Here is a 25,536-nt window from a genome sequence, read left to right on the forward strand (position 1 = left end):
TTGATGACATCTTGATCTACTCCCGCAGCTAGGAGCATGGGCAGCATCTTCGAGTCGATCTTTAGACTTTGAGAGACAACTAGTTATATGTTAAGTTTTCGAAGTGTGAGTTTTGGTTGAGTTCAGTTGCTTTCTTGGGTCACGTTGTATCAGCAGAGGGCATTCAGGTGGATCCTAAGAAGATTGAGGCAGTCAAGGACTAGCCTAGACCCACATCAGCTATAGAGATCTGGAGTTTCTTGGGTTTGGCGGGTTATTACCGTCGGTTTGTGGAGGGGTTTTCATCCATTGCAGCCCCGATGACCAGGTTAACCCAGAAGGGTGCCTCGTTCAGGTGGTCGAACGAGTGTGAGGCGAGCTTTCAGAAGCTCAAGACAGCTTTGACTTTAGCATGGTGTTGGTGTTGCCCCACAGGTTTAGGGCCATATACAGTGTATTGTGACGCATCTCGTATTGAACTTGGTGCGGTGTTGATACAGAATGGCAAGGTTATTGCATATGCTTCGCGGCAGTTGAAGATTCACGAGAAGAATTATCGAGTTCATGATTTGGAGCTAGCAGCCATTGTTCACGCGCTGAAGATTTAGAGGCATTATTTATATGGCATGTCGTTTCAGGTGTTCACGGATCACAAGAGTTTGCAATACTTGTTCAAGCAGAATGAACTAAATTTGAGGCAGAAGAGGTGGTTGGAGCTATTAAAAGACTATGATATTACCATCTTGTATCATCCCGGGAAGGCCAATGTGGTGACTGATGCTTTGAGTAGGAAGTCGGCTAGTATGGGTAGCCTTGCATATATTCCAATCGGTGAGAGACCGCTTGCTTTGGATGTTCAGGCTTTGGCCAATCAGATCGTGAGGTTGGATGTTTCTGAGCCCAGCCGTGTTCTTTATACAGTCGCTCGGTCTTCATTATTGGAGCATATTAGAGATCGGCAGTATGATGATCCTCATTTTCTTGTCCTCAAGGATACAGTGCGGCACGGAGATGCCAAGCAGGTTACGGTTAGAGATGATGGAGTTTTAAGGATGCAGGGTCGAGTTTGTGTGCCTAATGTGGATGGACTTCGTGAGTTGATTCTAGAGGAGGCCCATAGTTCCCGGTATTCTATTCATCCGGGCACCGCCAAGATGTATCAGGACTTGCGGTAGCATTATTGGTGTAGAAGGATGAAGAAGGATATTGTTGCATATGTAGCGCGGTGTTTCAATTGTCAGCAGGTAAAGTACGAGCATCAGAGACCTGGTGGTTTGCTTCAGAAGATTGAGATTTCTGAGTGGAAGTGGGAGCGTGTCACTATGGATTTTGTTGTTGGACTCCCACGGACTCAGAGGAAGTTCGCAGTATGGGTTATTGTTGATAGGCTGACTAAGTCAGCGCATTTCATTTCTGTGGCAGTTTCCTATTCTTCAGAGCGGTTGGCTGAGATCTATATCCGGGAGATCATTCATCTTCATGGTGTGCTCGTGTCTATCATTTCTGACCGAGGTATGCAGTTTAGCTCGCATTTCTGGAGGGCAGTACAGCGAGAGTTGGGTACGCGGGTCGAGTTGAGCATAGCATTTCATCCTCAGACGGACGGACAGTCCGAGCGTACTATTCAGATTTTGGAGGATATGCTCCGCACCTGTGTTATTGACTTTGGAGGTTCTTGGGATCAGTTCTTGCCATTAGTGGAGTTTGCCTACAACAAAAGCTATCGGTCGAGCATCCAGATGGCTCCTTATGAGGCATTATATGGTAGACGGTGTCGATCGCCAGTTGGGTGGTTTGAGCGGGGAGATTCTCGGTTGTTAGGTACAGATCTAGAGCAGGATGCCTTGGATAAGGTTAAGATCATTCAGGATAGACTTCGTTCATCTTAGTCCAGGCAAAAGAGTTACGCCGACCTTCGAGTGTCACCCATGAAGGGTGTGATGAGATTTGGGAAGAAGGGCAAGCTAAGCCCTAGGTTCATCGGGCATTTTGATATCATTGATTGAGTGGGAGAGGTGGCTTACAGACTTGCGTTGCCGCCAGGTTTATCAGCTGTGCATCCAGTGTTTCATATGTCCATACTTTGGAAGTATCACGGTGATCCATCCCACGTGTTAGACTTCAGCACTGTCTAGTTGGACAAGGATTTGACCTACGAGGAGGAGCCGGTAGCTATTCTAGACCGGCAGGTTCGACAGTTGAGAACGAAGAGTTACCTTTCGGTTCATGTGCAGTGGAGACATCAGCTTGTTGAGGCAGCTGCCTGGGAGTCCGAGTCCGATATGCGGAGCCGATATCCCCATCTTTTCACCGACTCCGGTACTTTTCTATGTCCGTTCGAGGACGAACGGTTATTTTAGAGGTGGAGAATGTGATGACCCAAAGGGTCATCTTTTGTTTTAGAATTCGATTCCGTGTTCCGAGGCCTTAAAAACCTCTACTTATCTCTCCTTGATTTGCGTGCGCTGTCCGAGCACATAACCAAAAAGCTTTTACGTGAAAATTTAAGAAAAGATGATTTTTGGCTTAAAAAGATGATTTTTGTTTTGGTCAACATTTTGGGTAAATGGACCTGAACCCGTATTCCGACAGTCCTGGAGGGTCCGTAGTAAAATATGGGACCCGGGCGTATGCCCGGAATGGAATTTTGAGGTCCCTAGCCTGAGAAATGAATTTTTGAAGAAAATTTATAAGATTGAAAATGCAATGATTTAAATGATTTTATCTTATTGGTACCGGGCCCGTATTTTGGTTCCGGAGCCCGGTATAGGTCCGTCATAATATTTTAACCTTATATGTGTAATTTGGTGAAAAACAGAAGTAATTTGACGTGATTCGGACCTTTGGGTGAGAAAATAGAAAGTTTGAAACTATCTTGAAAATTTCATATGTTTTGGTGTTGAATTCATAGTTCTAGGTGTTATTTTGGCGATTTGATCGCATGAGAAAGTTCGTATGATGTTTTAAGACTTGTGTGCATGTTTGGTTTGGAGCCCCGAGGGCTCGGGTGAGTTTTGGATAGGCTACGGAATGATTTTGGACTTAAGGAAAATTTTCTGGTATGTTGCAGGTCTGCAGACTTCGCATTTGCAAAGTCTGGCTCGCAATGCGATGCTCGCATTTGCGAAGGTATTTCGCATTTGCGATCAGAAGGCTGGAAAGGGAACCTTCGCATTTGCGAAGCTCACTGTCGCACTTGCGAAACTCACTGTCGCAATTGCGATTGGAACAGAGGCCGCATTTGCGAACACTTGTTCGCATTTGCGATGCCAGCAGGCCAAGCCAAGCTTCACATTTGGGAAGTAATGTCCGCATTTGCGAGTTTGCAATTGCGAACTTGTGATCATGTGATAACTACGACTGTTCAAAACAATTTTTGGACGGGATTTTTTATTCATTCTCCCATTTTTCAAAACATAAACTTCACGAGGCGATTTTCCATAGACCATTTCTTCCCCAAATCATAGGTAAATGATTCTTAACTCAGTTCTTTCAATCTATTTCATCTTTTTACAATATTTCATCCTAGAATCTAGGGATTTTCATGGTGGAATTGGCTATTTTTGGGTAGAACATAGGAATTTCGAAATTTGGGGATTTGGACCTCAAATTGTGGTCGGATTCAAAAACCAATTGTATATCCGGGCTCGGGGGTGAATGGGTAATCAGGTTTTGGTCCGAATTTCGAGTTTTGACCAAGCGGGCCGGGGTCGATTTTCGACTTTTTGGGAAAAATGTTGGGAAATCTATAATTATACATTGGAATTGGTTTCTTTAGCGTTTATTGATGTTATTATGTTAAATATGGCTAGATACGAGTGGATTGGTGGTGGAGTCGAGAAGTAAAGTGGTATTTGAGCTGTGAATTACTCGTTGGTTGAGGTAAGTGCTTGGTCTAACCTTGACTTGAGGGATTAGGGATCCCCTGTCACACCTCCTTTTTACTACCCCCGGAAGGGGTATAAGGGAGTTTTTTCCAATTAAAGTGACAATCGAAACGGGATTATTTATTAAAAGATTCAGAGTCGCCACTTGGGATAATTAATGATGTCCCAAGTCACCGGTTTAAATCCCGAATCGAGGAAAAGGTTGACTATGTATTACAATCCGCGAACCAGAAATCCGAGTAAGGAATTCTGTTAACCCGGGAGAAGGTGTTAGGCACTCCCGAGTTCCGTGGTTCTAGCACGGTCGCTTTGATCATACTTGGCTTAACTGAATTGTCTAATTATTGATTTTAGAACCTATGTGCATTTACCTTTCACCACCTTTTAATTAAGAAAATTATCTTGAAACGGGTCACGCGTACGTGTACCTGTTTGTTTGGCGCGTCAAAAATTATGTCACATGAACGTGTCCACAACTAATGACGCTTTATTATTATTAAGAAAAAGTTTGACCAAAGTTGCGCGAACACATACTCCGGTTTTGTTTTTTAGAAATCGTAATCATGTCACGAGAACGTGTACATAATCACAATATTATTTTAAACGAGGCTTTTCTACTAACATTTATGAATTGTATCTAAATTATAGAATTAAAGACATACCAACAGAAATTCTATGAATCCATAAAATTGATATACTAAGATAACATCAATAGATATTTCACTAGGACAATTAAGATCCATAGCGGAGTTTGAAAACATATAAGGTAGGTGTTAACCAAAAATTTACACGAGGATAATTTGCACCTACCTTCTGCAAAATATTGGGCACTCATGAAAAGTGTCATTTAGCTGGCATTTCAACCAAAAGTTCGACTGCTAATCTGCTAACGATTAAATACTATCCCCATGTCAAATGTATAGTGACTGTCTTTGACCAACCAAGATGAAAACTAACCAAATTGATTTATTGCTTAAACGGACTAATCAAATCAAAGCTGCTAGCAGAAAGAAATGAACCATATCTATCCAAAACAAATGTTTCAGATGCATTGTCTATAGTGAATTGGCCAGAAATAGTAATCAAAAAGCTTTTAATCCAAATTTCATGTGCAATTGGATAGCACCAGTCCACCCACGTCCCAGAAGTTCCATTTTTGCTTCAATGTTCAAAATTAAGTTGTGAAACAATTTCTTTTATTCTTAGCTTGGTCTTTGCTTAACAATATAGGCCACTCAAATTAATCTCAAATTATAACTAAATACAGGAAGAGATCAGCAACTAAACAAACAGAAAATATTTTCAGCAAACTCCACATTAACGAACAGATGATAAACTTAGCATCCAAACCAAATTCATGAGCAAATCATATTCAGAGTACTAATTTCCGGTCACATATTCAGGGTAGAGAGACAATAACCAGAATTCCTTACGTGAAATAAGATGAACAAGTAAGCTAAACTATGAACACCACTACTAATCAGATAGGACATGTCCAAATCCTAATGTAAATACACATCACTTTTAAGAAAAGCATGAAACAAAAATCTATAAAAAAAAATGGTTATGAACCAATAATCCAACACTTAAACATCAAAGCATCCTATTTCCATTTCTCAACTCCCAATTTGAGTATCACATTGTAGGAATTCAGGGATGTGTACCTGATATTGAACAACAAAAACCAACAGAAGGTGAGATATCGGCAGTAATAGCAGCAGAACTCAACCAGATTCAGCAACCAGAAACAGATGAAATCAACTCCAAACCCAGGAATGGAATTAAGCAGCCCAAAAAACAGTTCGAATGAATAACAACCAAAGCAAACTTCCAACCAAGGCTTAAAAGAGAACCAAATTCAATCCATATTAACACTCAGTGAATCAGGACTTGCTTTTGTAAATCGGAACTTCAAAGTCACTGGAAAGCTTGATAAAACAGTAGAATTTTAGCCGTCTTTGTATTTTCTGGATTTTTTCTCTTGAAGTTCTCTTCGGTCTGCCTTGAAAGGCAAGAATAAGATGCCTTTATAGGCAAGCAATAGGGCAACTATCAAATTTTATTTTTTCAATTCGACCCTTTTCTAATTTTTGTTTTTGCTACTCAATCCCTCAAATTTGGCTTGCTTGCCAAGCAAAGCTCTTTTCCAGCTTCTAAGAAGCTTCTTCAGGTGGTTACCAAAAGATTCCCTAGATGAACTACCCAAGTTACCCTGAATTTACCCCTGAACCTCAAATGGGTTATGGGTCAAGTTGACCCTATGGTCCAATTGCACAATTGGGCCTGCCCTTCTCTTCTAAATGGGTCAGTGATCCCAACATCCAAACTACCACTGGCCTAATCAAAATCTGAAGTACAAGAGGCATACAAATCGGGCAACCCTTAAAAATCTAAACTAAAACTTTAATAACTAACCAAATTAGTAAACTCAGTTAATTAACAAGCTAACGATCCCAAACATGCAAGACTAATCCTTTATGAACAAAACAAGTGCAAAGTTTTCGAAAAACTTAAAGAAACGAATAACAAAGAAAACCAGGAGAAGCAACAGATGCAGAAAAACGTAAAAACTAAATTAAACCAAGAGAAAAAAGAAAATACCTACTGAGACTCAAACGAATGAAGGAAGGAGTCCGAATCTTCGATTTCTTCGGATTTTCTGGCCCACTACAATATTAATCGTGTGTTCTTAATAAGAACACACGAATAATATCGAAATGGACCCAAATCTTCAAACAAAATCGAACAGGGGACCTTTTGGGAATTAGGGCTTTGCTCTGATTTGAAGTTTGAGCAGTTCCAGGGTGATTCGAAGGAAAAGACTGACAGATTTGAGATGAGGAAGGCTTGAGGGTTCTTTGGTGTTAATTTGGGGTTGAACAGAGGTGGCGCCGCCACCGGAGAAACAGTGGCGGCGCTAGGGTTTAGAGCTTTGAACGGATATTCGAGCAATTCCGGGTGGATTTGGGAGAAACGGAGTGGGGATCTGGGGTGGGGAGGTGGATGAGGAGCGATGGTGTAAAGATGGTGGCAATTGGACGCCGCCCGCCGCCGTGGGCGATTCCCGACGGGCGGCGGATGGTGGTTTTAGGGCGGTGTTATGTCGGGGTTCTTTGAGGTGAAGAGAGACGGCGGGGTTCTGAGAGAGGAGGGGTAGGGGCGTTTGGACACTTATATGTTAAGTGATCCCTAGTTCAGAGCCGTTAGATTAGGCAACCTCGACGGTTGAGATTAGACCCAAGTTAAACGGGGTCGTTTTGATGAGAGGAGGGGCTGGACCGGTTCAGGGGTGGGTTTGGGCCAAACATTTGGACGGGTTTCAGGTGCATTTGATGTGGGCTTAGGAAAATTGATGGGGTTTGGCCCAAAATCCTGATCCTTCTCATTCTTTTCTTTTTCTTTTATTTCAAACTCTTTTTTAATCCCTTTTGAAACAAATACTCTACTAAGGAAAAATCCTAGAAGAAAAATATTTTTTGACTTTTTTTTAGGAAGGAAATCATGTTGTTTTCTTTTTCTTCTATGTATAATGTCCTAAAGTTCTAATGAAAATAAAAGGATTTTTTTTTTTTTTTTTCATTAGTTTCCCAAAGAAGAACCTCAAAAGAAAATCTTTTTTGGATTTTTGAAATTAATACCTTAAAGAAAACTCTTTAAAGGGGTACTAAAGAAAATTCTCTTTTTTTTTTTTTTAATTTTTAGTCCTAATATACTAAAGGAAATATAAAAGCAAAAATTTTCTATTTGGAGTTCTAGAAATTAATTTCCTGAGGAGAAACACCTCAAAAGTTTTTTTTTTCAGAATTGGTATTCTAAAGAAAACTTACGAAGGAAATAAAAAATGCAAAATCTCTTTTTTGGATTTTTGATTTATAACACACTTTTTTTCAATACAAAAATAGTAGATACAATAACAAAAGGCTCGACATTACTGTACAAAACTAGAAGGTAAAAGACAATAGTAAAACAGACTCAAAACATAAAAGGAAAAATCTCCTCAAGCAACTCCTCAATGATCCTGATTGGATGGTCTCGGGGTGTCTGTCATGCTCAAACTCCGGCAAGTAGATCCACACCTGTATGAGAAAACTTTAAACCAACACTATGTGAGATAATAATATTCCCTACTGGACACATGCAAGACATGATTTATTTTGCAAAATGGCTTATTTGGCCAAAAGGTGGCTAGAAGTGAAAAATTTGGCTAAGACCCCGCAAAGCCAAGAACCTAAGATTTACTAGGGAGACCGGACCCTATGTGGGTTGCCTACGTATCACGCCCCGAAAGACGAGAATCAGGTATGCGTAGTTCGGGCCGATTGGATACGGTCGAGAATTAAAAAAAATAACTAATTTAGACAAAATATATTTATTTATTTTTTTGTCTTTTTTGAAACATGAAGAAACTTGTAAATTCTTTTTTGGATTTTCTTTTCCCCCTTTAATTGATTTTCGGAAAATGATAAAAAAGTACAAAATCTTTTTTTTGAATTTTTCATGTTTTTTTTTCTTAACAAAAATGTGACAGAAACATAATTGGGCCCTACTTGCTTTATTTTCGCACTTCACCCTATTTTTCTTTTTTTTTTTTCATTTGCCCTCAACTATCATTGGTTCGCCAAATGACCCTTTTACCCTTGAAGAAATGCAATATGTAGTACATATGATGCATCAAGATGGTCTGTTATTTTGGGTATACCTGCCCTAGACGGACCCAACCCCTGTGTTGAGTCCCCTAAGTCAAGTGCACAAGATGCTAACAAACGTTCCTACTAGGGATCCGGCATGAGGCTGAGTTATTCTAGGTTTAAAACCTGGGGTTTTGTTCTAGACTTGGGGTACCTGAGCGGACAACTGGGGCCGAAGAGGGGGCGACGTACCGGGAGCACTGAAGTCTGCCCGGCCTTATCGCTTGCCCAGCCTCGTTCTATTTGGTATAACTTCTACAGAAAAAGCGGGCCACGTGAACGTGTGCACCATTTTCAGAGACTCAGATGGGTGGCATATGAAGACAATTATATACAATTCAAACAATATTAAAGCGGTAAACAGATAGCATTTAGCACAAAAGGTTCACAGAATACAGTAATATTAACAATAAATAAAGCCAAGTAAAAATCATTAAAACAAGCTTGAATTCTTGAACCCTGAACCAGAGATTCTGGGTTCTTTTCCCCAGCAGAGTCGCCAGAGCTGTCACACCTCCTTTTTTACTACACCCCCGGGAAGGGGTATAAGGGAGTTTTTTCCAACTTAAAGTGACAACCGAAACGGGATTTATTATTTTTTAAAAAAAAATTAGAGTCGCCACTTGGGATAATTTATGGTGTCCCAAGTCACCGGTTTAAAATCCCGAATCGAGGAAGATTGACTCTTATTATGGTCTGCGAACACAGAAATCCGGGTAAGGAATTATGTTAATCCGGGAGAAGGTGTTAGGCATTCCCAATTTCCGTGGTTCTAGCACGGTCGCTTTGATTATACTTGGCTCACTCAAGTTGTCTAATTACTGATTTTAGAACCTATGTGTATTTACCTTTTACCGCTTTTAAATTAAGAAAATTATCTTGAAATGGGTCACGCGTATATGTACCCGTTTGTTTGGCGCGCCAAAAATCATGTCACGCGAACGTGTCCACAATTAATAACGCTTTATTTTATTAAGTAAATTTGGGCCGAAGTTGCGCGAACGCATACTCCGATTTTATTTTTAGAATCGCAATCATGTCACGCGAACGTGTCCACAACCGCGATGGTATATTAAACGGCCTTAAAGGTTTTTCTACGAATATTCCTCATTAATAACTAATTAAAGTGTTTGCGAGGGCCATAGATGATTTGGTTAAAATATGGATTGCCTCAACTAACCAAGGATCCATCAACGAAATAAGGCTGGAAGGAATTACACCATTCTTTAGAACCGCAGCTGAACTCAAACATGGGTCCAAATTAAAACGATGTAAGGTCTAGTCCATCTTTAATTTTCAGAATTCGTGCTTGGCCTAAGGTAAGGCCCAATATCTCAAAGAACATCACAAGGATGCAAAGGAGCGGGCTCCACAGCTGACCCTATCTGGACTCAAACGGAGAGCCCAATTGTCCATGAGGCATTGCTCAAAATGGATGTCGAAGAGGTCATGGCTCGAATCCGGGCAACAGCAGAATACAGTTTAGATTTGGAAAAACATAATGACAAAAAAACATCCAAACACCACAAATCCATGAACAATCTCAACCGGTGAAGTAATAATTACTAACATTGAAGCCTTGATTGAAATTTAAATAGACAATCATTCCAAAAACCCCTTTTAAATTCTAACAACTTCATGCACTAATTAATGAAATACTGTGAGTGGGCATATACTGGAACTTGGAGACTAAACAAACATGCTCATTGCTGAACCTTTACATCCAAATCAAAGAGGCAAACAGTTCAACTTTCATGCTAATTCTAATCTAACACACTCACATGATGATCAATCACATATTAGAAATCGAAACATCACTGAAATACCTTAACTACATAATCACGATTTCCCCTTTGACATGGATTTCATACTAATTACTACTTGATAACTTAAATTTGAACATGCTCCTCTCAAACAGTAATGAATACAGAAGTTGTCCTACATATTGATCAACAAATGAACTAACTACTCAATCCTATGAACACATCCAACTTCCAGACACTGCCAGCATTTATCATGACCTCCCAAGCACATTTGATAATCAGCACAATGAACTACCAGGCTAGTACTACTACACCATTCCATATTCAAAACCAAATAGAAAGAGACATAAGAAGATTAAACTAAACTAAACAGCTTCAAAAGTGCAGAAACATTAAATAAACAACTGCATTATTACAAATCTCTACTCGAGCAAAACCAATCTTCATGTTCATCCATTCTCATACATTGGAAGGTAAGATGAATACCTGAGATTGAGGGAACAAAGAAATAAAGAAGGATCAGCAGTTTTAAACAGCAGAGATCGACAGCAGCACAGCTCAGTCCAGATTCAGCACAAACAATCCATTTCAACCATAAAAATAATGTGAAAACAACCCAGATTCATTCTCAATCAAACAGTAGTCAAAACTGACCCCAACCATGCTTTTAACAAACCAAATTCAAACCATTTTTACTCCAGATGAACCAGCAATTTTCAGCACTAAAAGAAACTCAGAAATCAAAGCAAAATGAGAAACTTTCAATGGAACAGTACAAAGTATCTAGCCGCCTGCTTTTTACTAAATTTTTCTCTCTTAATCCTTTTAGGTCTGCCTTGCAAGGCAAGTTTAGGGTGCCTTTATAGGCAAGGGACTAGGACAACTATCAAATTTCCCTTTTTTCAACTCTACCCCTTTTCTAATTTTATTTTTGCTACTTGATCCCTCAACTTACTGACTTGTTAACCAAGTTAGCCTACTACAAGTCTGAAATTCAATTTGAACCCTCCCCACCTAGCTTCCTAGAAGCTTCTAAATCTGTTATTAAAAGATTTCCTTACCTACATTACCCAAAATACCCCTTAAGCCCCTGAAAATTACCCCTGAACCAGAATGGGTCATGGGTCAACTTTAACCCAATGGTTCAGAACCAAATGAATGACCCGGATGAACCCAAGGCCCAAACCAAAAAAGAAGTCAGAAATCCAACCAATTTAGTGATAAACAAAAAAAAAGAAACATCTGAATGATTTCAAAACTCAGAATCCCAACTAACAAGTAATGAATTTTCTTAAGCTAAATACTAAACTGAGATTAAAACTAAACTACCCATTTAAGAGAAATCTATCCTAAGTTAATTATCAGAAAATTATCACGATTAAAAACAGAGCATATCGGTTAAGACATGAAAAGAAAACTGAAGAGACAAAACAGAAATAAATACACAAACACATACAAAACAAACTGTCCTAAGGGGGAAACTTAATTCAAAATTAACTTCAGCCACGGCATGATCAAATTGACGGAGAAAGAAGAAAAAGAAGAGGCGAGGCAGAAACACAAAAGCAAAAATAACAAACAAACAAAACGAATCAAAGAAAATACCTCAAAATCAAACCAGGAGTCGATCTGCCCAATTTTAAAAATGCTTCTTCAAATTTTGACCGGAATAGCCCTTAATCGTGTGTTTTCATGTGAAAACACACGAATAAGGTCCACTACAGTCTCAAATCTTCCATAGACTCGTTGATTTGGGAATTTGGATTTTTCTAGGGTTTACCTTCAAAAACAGATTCGAGAGACTCCGTTAAGATTCGAGGGTAAAGAAACACAGACTAGGGTAGAGGGGGTCGTGGAGGCTTTGGGGTGTTATTTTGGTGGGGTTTGGGGTCAGCGCCGCCACCGGAGAAAGTTAGGGCGGCGCTAGGGTTTCCAAAATTTGAGGCGTTCCGGTGGAATTTGGGAGAAACGGAGTGGGGATCTAGGATGGGGAGGTGGAGTAGGAGCGATGGTGTAAATTTCGTAGTGATTGGACGCCGGCCGCCGCCGTAGGCAATTTCCGGCGGGCGGCAGGCGCTGGTTCAGGGCGGTGCTAATGGGGGTTCTCTGGGGTGAGAGAGGGGGGAGATGGGGGTAGGGGGGCGTTTGGACACTTATATCTTAAGTGACTCCAGCTTCAGGGCCGTTGGATCAAAGATCCTCGACGGCTGGGATCGAATGGAGGGGGAAACGGGGTCGTTTAGTCTCAACGAGAGATGGGTCAGGCCAAGGGGAAAATGGGTTGGGTCTTGACCGGGTGTTGGGGCTGGACTTGGGCAGATTCAAGGTTTAATTTGGGCTTGGACGTGGAGAAATTATTTGAGGCCCAAGATCTGGTATAAAACCCCCTTTTCTTTCCTTTTCAATTTTCTAATTTCCCTTTTGTTTTCCCTTTTTTTTATCTTCAAAATTGAACTAAAATCTAAATTAATTCCTAGAGCCTAATTAACCTAAAAAAATACTAATTAAACCTATTTGATAATTATCACAATTAGTTAAAAACAAATTAAAAGAAAAGCTACTCAAAATAAAAGTTAACATTAAAAGTGCAAATTAAACTATTTTTTTTTGGTTTTCCTTTTTATAAAATAACTTACTTACTAATTAATTCTTACAAATGCAAAGTTAAATCCCAAATGCAAAATGCAACCTATTTTTGTATTTTTCATCAATTAAACAAAAATAAAAATGCACAGACAAATGCAAACAATTAACAAAAATGCCATAAAAATCCACAAAATTTTGCAAAATGAAAGAAATCATTTTGTTTTGAATTTATGGGAGTAATTCATATAGGGCAAAAATCACGTGCTCACATCCCCCACTTGCTTGCTATGTGAAATACCATGTGTGTGGCGTATAGGTGTGGTGACGAGCACCTATGCGTCGCCAAATTACTTGTTTAGCCTATTCCCTTGCCCCGTTTCCCTATATATTGCGCTCCTGTCTTACTTGCTACTTGCTTATTGATGCTTCCATGTCTAATTGCTTCTTGTTAAATGTTGCTTCTCTATTGGTGTTGTTAATTGTTCCATTGTTCCATTATATCACACTGTTGTTTTATTGGTGCTTCATCGTACACTTTGGTTGGTCTCGCTGTGTAGTTTTAACTGGTAAAGTTTCATAATTGTAGTGATATTCCGTTGTTTTGTGTTGAGGTATACGTGTTGTGGAGGATTTGAGTTAACTTGTGAAATACTTGTCTTTATTTTGTGATTGGTGCTGATATATATATTGGGATCGGGTTGCACACCGCATCAGGAGGAATAAGGGTGCATGTGATTGTCTGGTGGGATCGGGTTGCACGCCGCAACAAGGAGTAATAAGGGCGGACAGGTAGGATCGGGTTGCACGCCGCAACATGAGGAATAAGGGTGATATATTGAGGAGTAATAAGGGTGGACTGGTGGGATCGGGTTGCACGCAGCAACAAGGAGTAATAAGGGTGAATGCTTGTATTGTTATTGATTATAAGGTGGGACCGGGATGCGCGCCGCATCATTTGTTGTTTATGTATTCATATTCTGCTGAGGTTCATTATTGTGGTGTTGAAACTCCCTTAAGTACTGGTTCTAGCTGAGTATTGGTAGAATGACTGGGTTCCGTATTTATTTAATGCAAGTTACTATTATATTTCATTCTGTATTTCCTTTCTATTTTGGTATAAACTGTTGCAGGTTATATATGTTGTTATGCCCCGTTGTAGCCTCGTCACTACTTCGTCGAGGTTAGGCTCGGCACTTACCAGTACATAGGGTCGGTTGTACTGATACTGCACTCTGCACTTCCTGTGCAGATTTTGGAGCTAGTGGCTGATAGAGAGGTTGGTTGTTGTTACTGCATTCAGGAGACCCAAGGTAGTCCTGCAGGCGTCCGCATTCCCTGGCATCCCCTCCTATCTTTACTTCATTTCTGTTTTACTTTCTCCGAGACAGATGTATTTTCTTTAAAACCATTACTATTAGCATTCGTAGACTGTTCGTGAGTGGTGACACCAGTTTCTGGGTGGTATCTACTTGTGATTTCGTTAATAGTATAAGGGTAATTAGTTGAATCATGTACTTTCGCTTTTATTTCCGCTGATTTAGTTTTATTAAACTTTAATTACAAATTAACAAAGAAAAGAAGGTGAAATAATCTGTAACATTGGCTTGCCTAGCGAGTACAATGTTAGGTGCCATCACGGTCCCGAAGGTGGGAAATTCGGGTCGTGACAGTGTCTTTATGAGTGACACCATACTTGGTGAGTAAGGTGTCGAAGGCTTTGTTGCAAAAATGTGATCCCCCATCGCTTATGATAGCCCGAAAATATTCTTCTTCAAGAACACTACCACATATCTCGCTTCATTGTTGGGTAAAGAACGGCCTCAACCTATTTGGACACATAATCAATCGCGACCAAGATGTAGGTGTTTCCACAAGAACTCACAAAAGGACCCATGGAGTCAATACACCACACATCGAAAATATCAATCTCCAAAATAGTGGTAAGGGGCATTTCATTTTTCTTCGACATTCTGCCGGCCCTTTGACATTAATCAAAAAGCTTGACTAGATCACTTGCATCCTTGTAAAGAGTGGGCCAATAGAAACCGCAACTTAGCACTTTGGCCGCCGTTCTTGCTCCACCATGGTGACCACCATACGTCAAAGAATGACAAGCCTCAAGAATTTCACATTGTTCCTCCTCCAGTATACATCTTCTAATCACTCCATCCGCACAAATCCAGAAAAGGTACGATTCATCTGAATAATAGTCTTGACAATCCCGTTTGAGCTTCTTCCTTTGATTTGAAGAGAACTCATCCGGATGATACCACTCACAAGAAAATTTGCTAGATCTGCAAACCATGGAACCTCTTTCATTGAAATAGCCAAAAGTTGCTCATCGGGGAAAGAGTCATTGATTTCAAGGCCATCATGCGGCCTCCCATCCTCCTCCAAATGAGACAAGTGGTTCGCCACTTGGTTTTCAATTCCTTTTCGATCTTGGATGTCAATATCAAACTGTTGCAACAAGAGCACCCATCTCATCCACCGGGCTTTGGAATCTTTCTTGCTCATAAGATAACGAAGTGACACATGATACGTGTGGACAATTACTTTTTCACCCATCAGGTACGGGCGGAACTTCTCCATAGAAAACACAATGGCAAAGAGCTCTTTCTCATTAACGGTGTAGTTGACTTGGGAACTATTCATGGTCTTACTAGCATAGTAGATCGGATGAAAAATCTTTTTGATGCATTGCCCCAAAACAGCCTCTATCGCTACATCGCTTGCATCACACAAGACCTCAAAAGGAACACTCCAATTTGGAGCGGTGACGATGGGAGTAGTAGTCAACTTTAACTTTAGCAACTCAAAAGCTCTCATGACATCATAATTGAAGTGGCACTTAGCATCTTTCTCCAAAAGCTTGCACAACGGGTTCACCACTTTAGAGAAATCCTTGATGAAACGCCGGTAAAACCCCGCATGTCTTAAGAAACTCCGCATGCCCTACACCGAAGTTGGAGGTGGAAGTTTAGAAATCACCTCAATCTTTGACTTGTCGACTTCAATGCCATTCTTTGAGATCTTGTGGCCAAGGGCAATGCCTTCCTCGACCATGAAATGACATTTCTCCCAATTGAGCACCAAATTTGTTTCTTCACATCTTGCGAACACTTTATCCAAGTTTACGAGACAATCATCAAAGGTATTCCCGACCATCGAAAAATCATCCATGAAGACTTCAAGGTAATCCTCCACTATGTCCGTGAAGATCGCCATCATACACCTTTTAAAATTCGTTGGTGCATTGCACAACCCAAATGGTATCCGCTTGAAGGCGAATACGGACATGTAAAGATAGTTTTTTATTGATCCTCCGGAGCAATAAGAATTTGGTTGTAGCTGGAATACCCATCAAGGAAACAGTGGAAGCACGGTCGGCCAATCTATCAAATGCAAGGGTCTTTCATTTCATGCTCCTGAAGATAGGAATCAATCATGAGTTGTCGTGTGTTCATACTCCGCTGCAGAATGGGGTGTCCGAAAGAAAAGACCGAAAACTAGGAAGGGAAGTGGAAAATGGCCCTTCCTTGTGACTTTGTTGAGCTTACGATAGTCCATACACACTCTCCACCCGGTCACCGTTCTTGTAGGAATCAACTCATTCTTGTCATTGGTGACCACCTTCATGCCCCCTTTCTTCGGGACATATTGAACCGGAGAAGTACTTTCAGAAATGGGGTAGACAACCCCAGCATCCAACCACTTGATGATCTTCTTTTTGACAACCTCTTACATGGATTCATTGCGTCTCCTTTGATTTTCAATAGATGGTTTGGCACCTTCCTCCAAGTTAATCTTGTGCATGCAAAATGCGGGGCTTATCCCCCGAATATCCGCCAATGTCCATCCAATAGCCTTCTTCCTCTTTTGTAGCACCGCCAATGTAGAGTATAACTGAACGTTAGTCAAACAAGAGGAAAGAATATCCGGTAAAGTAGAAGGGCCAAGAAATTCATACCGAAGATGTGGAGGCAATGGCATCAACTCCAAGATAGGAGGCTCTTCAATTGAAGGCTTTGTAGGAGAAGTTGTCCTATTTACATGATCCAAAGACAATTTGCGGGGTTCATAAGTGTACGACCCCATTCCTTGCAAAGAGTTCACACATTCCACGAAGCCCTCCATCTCTTCATCATCAAAATTGAGCAAGATGGCATCCAATGTATCATCAACATTTATCACGGCACTTGTTTCATCCACAATTACATCGGTCACCAAGTCCACGAAAGAGCACACCTCATTGCTATTGGGTTGCCTCATAGACTTACACACACGGAAAACCACTTTTTCATCACCAACCCGGAAAGTAAGTTCTCTGGCTTCAACATCAACTAGAGCCTTCCCCGTAGCAAGGAAAGGTCTCCCAATAATAATCGGTACCTCATAGTCAACCTCACAATCAAGAATGACAAAATCTGCCGGAAGAATAAATTTATCGACACGAACCAAAACATCCTCAATCTCTCCCAATGGTCTCTTCATGGTACGATCGGCCATTTGTAATCTCATAGATGTGGGTCTTGGTTGCGCAAACACCCGATTATGCGAAGTTTATGAAGGATTTGGTGACAACGAAGTAGTCGATGAATTGTGAAACTATAAAAAAGACTCATCAAGTGAGTGCAATCGTGCATTCAATGGCTCCCAAATTAGAATATCCTGGTGCTTTCACAATCCCTTGTACCATTGTAAGTGTTGATTTGCTAAAGCTCTTTGTGATCTTGGGGAAAGTATCAATTTGATGCCCTATTCGGTTTTCAAAACTTTGGGAATTGCGCAACCAAGACCCACATCTATGAGATTACAAATGGCCGATCGTACCATGAAGAGACCATTGGGAGAGATTGAGGATGTTTTGGTTCGTGTCGATAAATTTATTCTTCCGGCAGATTTTGTCATTCTTGATTGTGAGGTTGACTATGAGGTACCGATTATTATTGGGAGACCTTTCCTTGCTACGGGGAAGGCTCTAGTTGATGTTGAAGCCAGAGAACTTACTTTAACTCATGTAACCAGTTTGCATTACCAGAGATTAGGGTATGGGCTCAAAATAACCTTGAGGGGAAGGTGTTAGGCACCCCTCGCGGTCCACAACTGTGGGTCCCGGCCAAACTATGTGAATTGGTCAATTAACAATTAAGCAGTCTCAGCACATATTTGCAAATAAAGGTAGTTTACACAGTCTAAATACATATATGATCAAGGAGGTTTAGATGGCCCAATGCACATATATGAAAGTAAAAGAGGTTTAGACAGTTTAAACACATATATGTAAAGAAAAAGAAGTTTAGACAGTTTAAACACATATATGTAAAGAAAAAAAATTTAGATAGTTTAAACACATGTGAATTGGGAAAGGGAAATCGTAAGTTGATTAGCCTATAGGATCAATCTGTGTAATGCCCGGTAATCCTCCTCAACTAGAGGGGCTACACGTGACATTAGCGCGCAGGTCATCATATCCTTTTAGCACCCATTACCCTCCCCTTAGTGGTTATAAGCGAGTTTAATTAACGAACTCTAAGCGTGCTTTACCCGTACCTTCCTTGTGGTCCTGGAGGAGTTTAGGACCTCTAGACTTAGGCAGTTCTAGACAATCCTAAGGTGTTTAAAAGGCAAAAGTCTAGGCGACAACAAATAACACATAGGACTGTCAATTAAGGAAGCAGATAAAAGGCTCATATTTACCTCCACAAATACATAGGCAAATAAGCAGCACGTCTCAAACAACTGATTTTTAAAGAAATTCTGAAAGCCTAGGAACATGATATCAAGATGAACATTACAGGACAGAACATGCAGCATTTGTTCCAAGGGAAGTGGCAGAATCCTAACCAGTTTGCCTACTAGTTTTATAGCCTGTTAAGCCTGGACAATTTCACACATAAATAGAAACCTGATTTCACAGTTATCTAATGGCCTAAGGCTTGCCTAGGCGTGTATATGCAGTCATAATCTGGGAACCACTTAAGCAATTTGAAGTTCTTTCATCCTATAGGCATGTTGATCTGAGTGATGAATATATAGCAGGTGATTTTATACTGATTCATACCAGAACATGGTACCTATGTGTGGGGTTGTTTTAACCTACTTATTTCAGCAACATATTTCAAAGCAGATGTACATGCAGTCCTAAAATATGATCTCTAATGCACATGGAGAAGATTATTTTATTTTAAAACAGTATTTGTAACTTAATGGCAAGATTTCTAAGTGATAGCGACTTATGCAGAATCAGAAGTGAAATGATGAACTATAACATGTGATATGCAGAAGCAGTAAATATGATTGTCCTAAGTCAAGGTATCTAATGCACGAATTTTGCATGATTTAATGCGAGTAAGCATAGAAATCCTAAATCATGATATCTAATGCGTCATACAAACCTAAAACATGATTTCTATAGCAACTCATCATAATATAAAACTTAAAACATGGTTTCTACCCAATTTACCCCACAGAATCATATAGCTACCCTCCCCTTTTTACTAGTTATCCCAATATCTGTTTATAAAGGATTATTACAAAACAGGATTTTGTAAATTACATCAATGAGAAGTAAACTTATACTATAGAGAGCCTGAAGCAGGCCCAAAATAAACCTGGGAGTACCAGGCCTTCCGAGTAGTCTCAAATGCCTAGAAATCTCATAGCCAACAAGTGTCCAGGTGTGTCAGAGTTCCCTAAGGACCTCAAGGATCCCGGGCAGTGCTCACACCAAGACCTTTCCCAAATAGGGACTGGTTATGAGCAGTGTGGAAGGGCCAGCCCTAGTATGCCAGAGTTCAGAGAGATCTCAAGGATCCCTAAGCAGTACACATACCAGAGGGGCAGAACTTAATAATCTAAGAGTAAAGTGAGAGTGCTTGATACATTTTGAAAGATTTAGTGAAAACAGTATAGAGATGACTCTAGAGTGAAAAGGTTTTCTGAAATAGAAACTAGTTTGGTAGTGGAAAAAACCAGTGTGAGAAGAGTACCAAAACACTTTTGAAAATAGAAAATAATCAATTGGTCATAAAATATCCAGATTCAGAAACACTTAACAAACAGATCTCACATCAGGGTAAAGGGATTGGGGACACATAGAATTACCTTTTTAAAGAGAACACATGACAAGGCTCAGGGAGGCATATAGTCAACAAAATGCATAGAACACTTAGAAGCTTACAGAATTAACAGGTTAGTCATGATTGTAGGCAGTAGAGCCATGTTGAAAGCAAAGAAACACTGGACAGAATCAAACACACAACTAGAGTCAGTCGAATGCCTTAAAGATTAGGTAACTAACATGATTTCCTCAGGGAAGGAGAATAGACAAGGGTGAATAGACATGCTGGACCAACATCAAATGGACAACTATAGTTTGTACATGCTAATTACATATTGCACAAAGCAGGATGAGACATGCTAAGTAAGGCAGTAAAAAAGAACTGGAATTGAAGTTATAACTAATGAGTTAGCAATGAAATGAATCACATAGAGTTGAGGTTTCAAAATTTAACTGAGACATACCAGCCAAGTAAGAGAAATGCATAATATGAAAGAAACAGGTGCAATTCCACTATCTAGCCTTGCTTTCAGCCGGCTAGACACACAATAGCACAAGTAGCAACGAAGGAGAAGAGTTTGAATGTATGTGTGTGTTACGAACTGATGTTCGTCTCCTAAGAAGTAAAACAGAGGAGTTTATATAGTAGTTCAAGAGTAGAGCAAATAAGGTAAAAGAATCAACTTCAATTAATCAAGGGAAGATCACGGAATCAATTACACGAAAAATCAGCATAGTCTTCCCTTTATTAAGGGTAATTAACCAACGGTAATAGCAGAAAATATTTAAGGAAAGAAATTCAAATCAGACTTGGGCAAAGAGTGAAAAACTAGGAATCTAATTAAGGAAATAATCGTGCAAGGAATCAGTAGATACTACAGGCAATTTAAATAAGGCGAGAAGACTAATTAAAGTCGTAAATAAGGAAATAATCAAGAATCATGCACATGAAATTTTTAACAGAGCAAATCACTCAACAATTCTGGAAAGAATATATCAATTTCCATAAACAAAATAGGTAGATTAGAACTTTAGGGACACAGAGAAATTAGGCGGAAAACAATTTGAAAACCCTAATAGAGATTAATTAGGATAAAAATCACAAAGCAAGTAATTTGACTGAGGGAATGCGTGTAAATCAGAATACAAAATGAACCAATACGACTAGTAACTTTGAAAAGCTCAGAATCGGAGCAAAACACTAGACAGTGAGAGTTTTAATCATGAATCAACTAGGGCTTATGCAACTTTAGCATAAATCAGTCAAGAACACTTAAGAACAAACGATTAAGCATTCAAAAATCAGAAAACCCTTTGAGAAGATGACCTAGGGTAAACCCTAGTTTAGGGGAAACGGGAAATCAGTCAAAAACCAGAAAATTTTCAAGGAAAACATGTGAGATATGTTCGATTCGTCTCAGATCTATACAGATCTGAGAAGATCGGAGATAAAAAAATTAGGGTTCTTTCGAAAGCATGACAGAGACGAGAACATAGGCCTAGAAAATTATGGATCCATAGCAAAATAAGAGAGGTTTCTTACTCATGGTCGAGCAAACGGCCTGAAACAGGAAAATAAATCGAAGGTGCTAACCAGACCACCTAGGTCCCTTGAGATCTTCTCGAGGATCTAAGAAACTGATGAAGCATAGCAAGTAGGAGGCCAGTATAGACCTGAGACGACAAAGAAACATCATAAAACGGAGGGCTAAGCCGGTGACGGCGCCTGGATTAGGGTTCAGATAGAGAGCATCTGAGAGAGAGGGGAAAGGGTGACGACGGGGTATGGTGGAAGTGAATTAGGTTTGGAGGGGGGTCATTAGGTTAATTATGGTAAGAACAAATACGGATCGTTGATCTCAGAGATCAACGACCAGGATTTGGGGAGGCCTGGGTCGGGTTTTAGATTAATTGGGGGTGGGTTTGACCGATTTGGGCTTGGTCTTAGTGGGTTAGGGGTTGAAATTGGGCTTTTCAATTAGGCTAAATCCGAAATAAGGGGGCTATTTATTAAATACCCAGGTATTTGAATAAATTATTTTATAAAATAATTAACAATGAGAAAAAAATAAATTTTCATGCACGGAGATGCTTTAAAATAATTATTCAATATTTTAAAAATATAACAGGCTAATTTCTGGTAAAATAATGCAGTGATGTATGCATGGGCTATAATTGCAAAATTATTGCAATTGTAACCAAAAGATGTAAATCTGGCCATTTGTGAGATAATTGGAACTTAATAGGACCATAAATGGTAATATTAAATCAAGAGATGTTTTAAAATCATCTATAATGCAATTTTGTATTTATTTATATGAATAAAATATTGAGATAAATTAATTTAAAAAATGGAAAAATTATGGAAAAATACCAACTGATGCTAATGCATAGTTTTAAAGGTATATATGCATTTCAAAAATATTATAGGGAAAAATTGGGTATCAACAACTGCCCCTCTTAACCCGGAAAGGATGAAAGAGTTTTCGGGTAAAGAAATGATGGCCAATTTTGACGGAATGGGATGTTTTGAAAGATAGAGGCCGGACTCTGGTCTTTGAGCTGCCTACATATCCCTGGTTTTACAGGAATCAGGCCATGTGTAGTTCCAGATCCACCGGTTAATGAAGCCGATGAAGTTGTTATATGAATGGTTGCCAATTTCGGCAAAGGCTCTTTTATGAAAGGTAATGTCGGATGGAGTTGTGACTGTGGGTCTAGAGTGTTTCGGGTGCATTATAGGGCAGGTAGCTAGATATCACGAGGTAAGATGGGTAGCTAATTAATGATTAGTTATGAATGGCAAAGTGAAAAAGGTATGGAAACCGGAGCGAATGGTTGCTCCTGTTTGAAAACGGTCACCTCCGAGATCACATGCAAACTCAAAACACGATACATGCAAGTACGTAGATTACTGTGAGTATTTAAACGTGATGCAAATTCCCTTTGGACCATGAAAGATTGCCTATGGACGGTGCGGATGATGTCCTCAGACCATGATGTCCTGGGCCATGAATTGTTCAGTGAGGGATTCGAAGGCCATGAAATGATGTTCTCGAGCCATGAAAATGGTGCCTCCGAACCATGTCACCTTTTGAATAATAATGTGAAAATTTGAGAGATCTTCAAGCCATGGCATGGTGTCTTCCGGCTATGAGGATGATGCGTTTAGACTATGGCGCCTTTGGACAGGTTGGCGATATTTCAGCCCATGAGATACAACAATGTGATGCTAAAGTCAACACGACGAGGCTTAGTCTTGTGAGGTTGAGGGCAGAGCTTAGCCCGAAAGAGGAACAAATAGATAGTGCCGGAATAGAGAAACATTTATTCAAGGAGGGACAATGCTTAGTCCCATGAGAAGGAAATGCTTAGCCTTATGAAAAAATCGGAGACAGAGCTTAGTCTCATGCAAGATGCGGGACAGGTCTTAGTCCCATGCAGATAGAAGGTTGGGTTTAGCCTTATGCAAATATGGAGGCAGGGCTTAGCCTCATGCAAAAGGGGAGACATAGCTTAGTCTCATGCAGGATACGGGACAGGGCTTAGTCCCATGCAGATGGAAGGCAGAGCTTAGCCTTATGCAAATATGGAGGCAGGGCTTAGCCTCATGCGAATATGGGGCAGGGCTTAGCCTCATGCAAGGTTCGGGACAGGGCTTTGTCCCATGCAAATGGAAGGCAAAGCTTAGCCTTATGCAAATATGGAGGCAGGTCTTAACCTCATGCAAGATGCGGGACAGGGCTTAGTCCCATGCAGATGGAAGGCAGAGCTTAGCCATATGCAGATAAAGAGGCAGGGCTTAGCCTCATGCAAGGTTCGGGACAGGGCTTAGTCCCATGCAAATGGAAGGCAGAGCTTAGCCTTATGCAAATATAGAGGCAAAGGTTAGCCTTATACAAATATGGAGGCAGGGCTTAGCCTCATGCAAGAGGGGAGACAGAGCTTAGTCTCATGCAGGATGCGGGACAGGGCTTAGTTCCATGCAGATGGAAGGCAGAGCTTAGCCTTATGCAAATATGGAGGCCGGGCTTAGCCTCATGCAAGGTTCGGGACAGGGCTTAGTCCCATGCAAATGGAAGGCAGAGCTTAGACTTATGCAAATATGGAGGTAGGGCTTAGCCTCAGGAAAGATGCGGGACAGGGCTTAGTCCCAAGCAAAGAACGAATAGCAAAAAAGAGTAGAATATTTCTTAGCTGGAGATATATTCAGTGTCTGGTGGCCCGATTGATAGTGATTTTGCTGCGTGTATATATTTGCGAATGCTGCTGTTACGTCATATGTGCCTGCTGTCAAAGAAAAATTGTAAGTTTTATAAGGGGAGGTTGGTTCGTCCTTCGTCCGCTGGCTCTGTTCCTTCGTTCTGGAGGCCTTGTTTGAGTTTCCCTGGGTAACACCTGGCTGTTACAGAAATAGAGTTTTTCGAAAATATGCAATTATTGATGAAAATAGAGTTATTTTAGAAAACATAGTGGAATATCAAGTAATATAGATGAACTAGTGACTGTAACATATTTCAGAGACATTGCAACTTTCTTATGTTCGAATTTTGAGGGTCCTCCTCAAAATTCTACCCCAGTTTCTTAACCAATTTCTGACTTTCTGGCATGTGATGGCGTCGGCTAGACTTGCTCCGGAATTTTGAAAGTCCTCCTCAAAATTCTGCCCCAGTTTCTGGTTCTGGGAAAAATGAAAATTTTATTATGATATGACCGAACCCACAGGGCTGCCTACGTATCCCCTCTTAAACGGGAATCAGGTCAAGCGTAGTTCAATTACAACAGATGGGGAAATGTATATAATCTACACATAGTATCTCTTGACTGCGTCTGAATTGATTGGTTTTGGCCAGACTTCTCCGTCCATTTCTACAAGTATGAGTGCTCCTCCTGTTAGCACCCGGTGAACCATTTAAGGACCTTGCCAGTTAGGAGAGAATTTCCCTTTGGCTTCATCTTTATGTGGAAAGATCTTCAACACCAGCTGTCCTGGTGCAAACTGTCTTGGTTTGACCCTTTTGTTGAAAGCTCTAGACATTTTGTTCTGATAAATCTGACCGTGACATACTGCGTTTATTCTTTTTCCATCTATAAGGGCCAACTGCTCATAGCGGCTCCTTATGCATTCTGCATCGCTGAGTTTGGCTTCCTATATGATCCTTAAAGAAGGGATCTCTACCTCCGCTGGGATGACAACTTCGGTACCATAAACCAGCATGTAGGGAGTTGCCCTGGTTGACGTGTGAACTGTAGTGCGGTATCCCAACAAAGCAAAGGGTAGCTTCATCTTCCTTAGTATCTTCTTGATGTTTTTGTTGGCGGCTTCTATGGCTCCATTCATCTGAGGACTATAGGCTGTGGAGTGCTTGATTTTGAAAGTTTCACACATGGCTTTCATCAGATCACTATTCAGATTGGCGGCATTATCAGTGACAATGGACTCGGGAACACCAAATCGGCAAACAATACGATCCTTGACAAAGTCTGCAATGACCTTCTTGGTTACAGCTTTGTAGGATGCAGCCTCTACCCATTTTGTGAAGTAGTCAATGGCCACTAGAATAAACATG

Source organism: Nicotiana attenuata, unplaced genomic scaffold, assembly GCF_001879085.1.
Source record: "Nicotiana attenuata strain UT unplaced genomic scaffold, NIATTr2, whole genome shotgun sequence".
NCBI classification, from domain to species: domain Eukaryota; kingdom Viridiplantae; phylum Streptophyta; class Magnoliopsida; order Solanales; family Solanaceae; genus Nicotiana; species Nicotiana attenuata.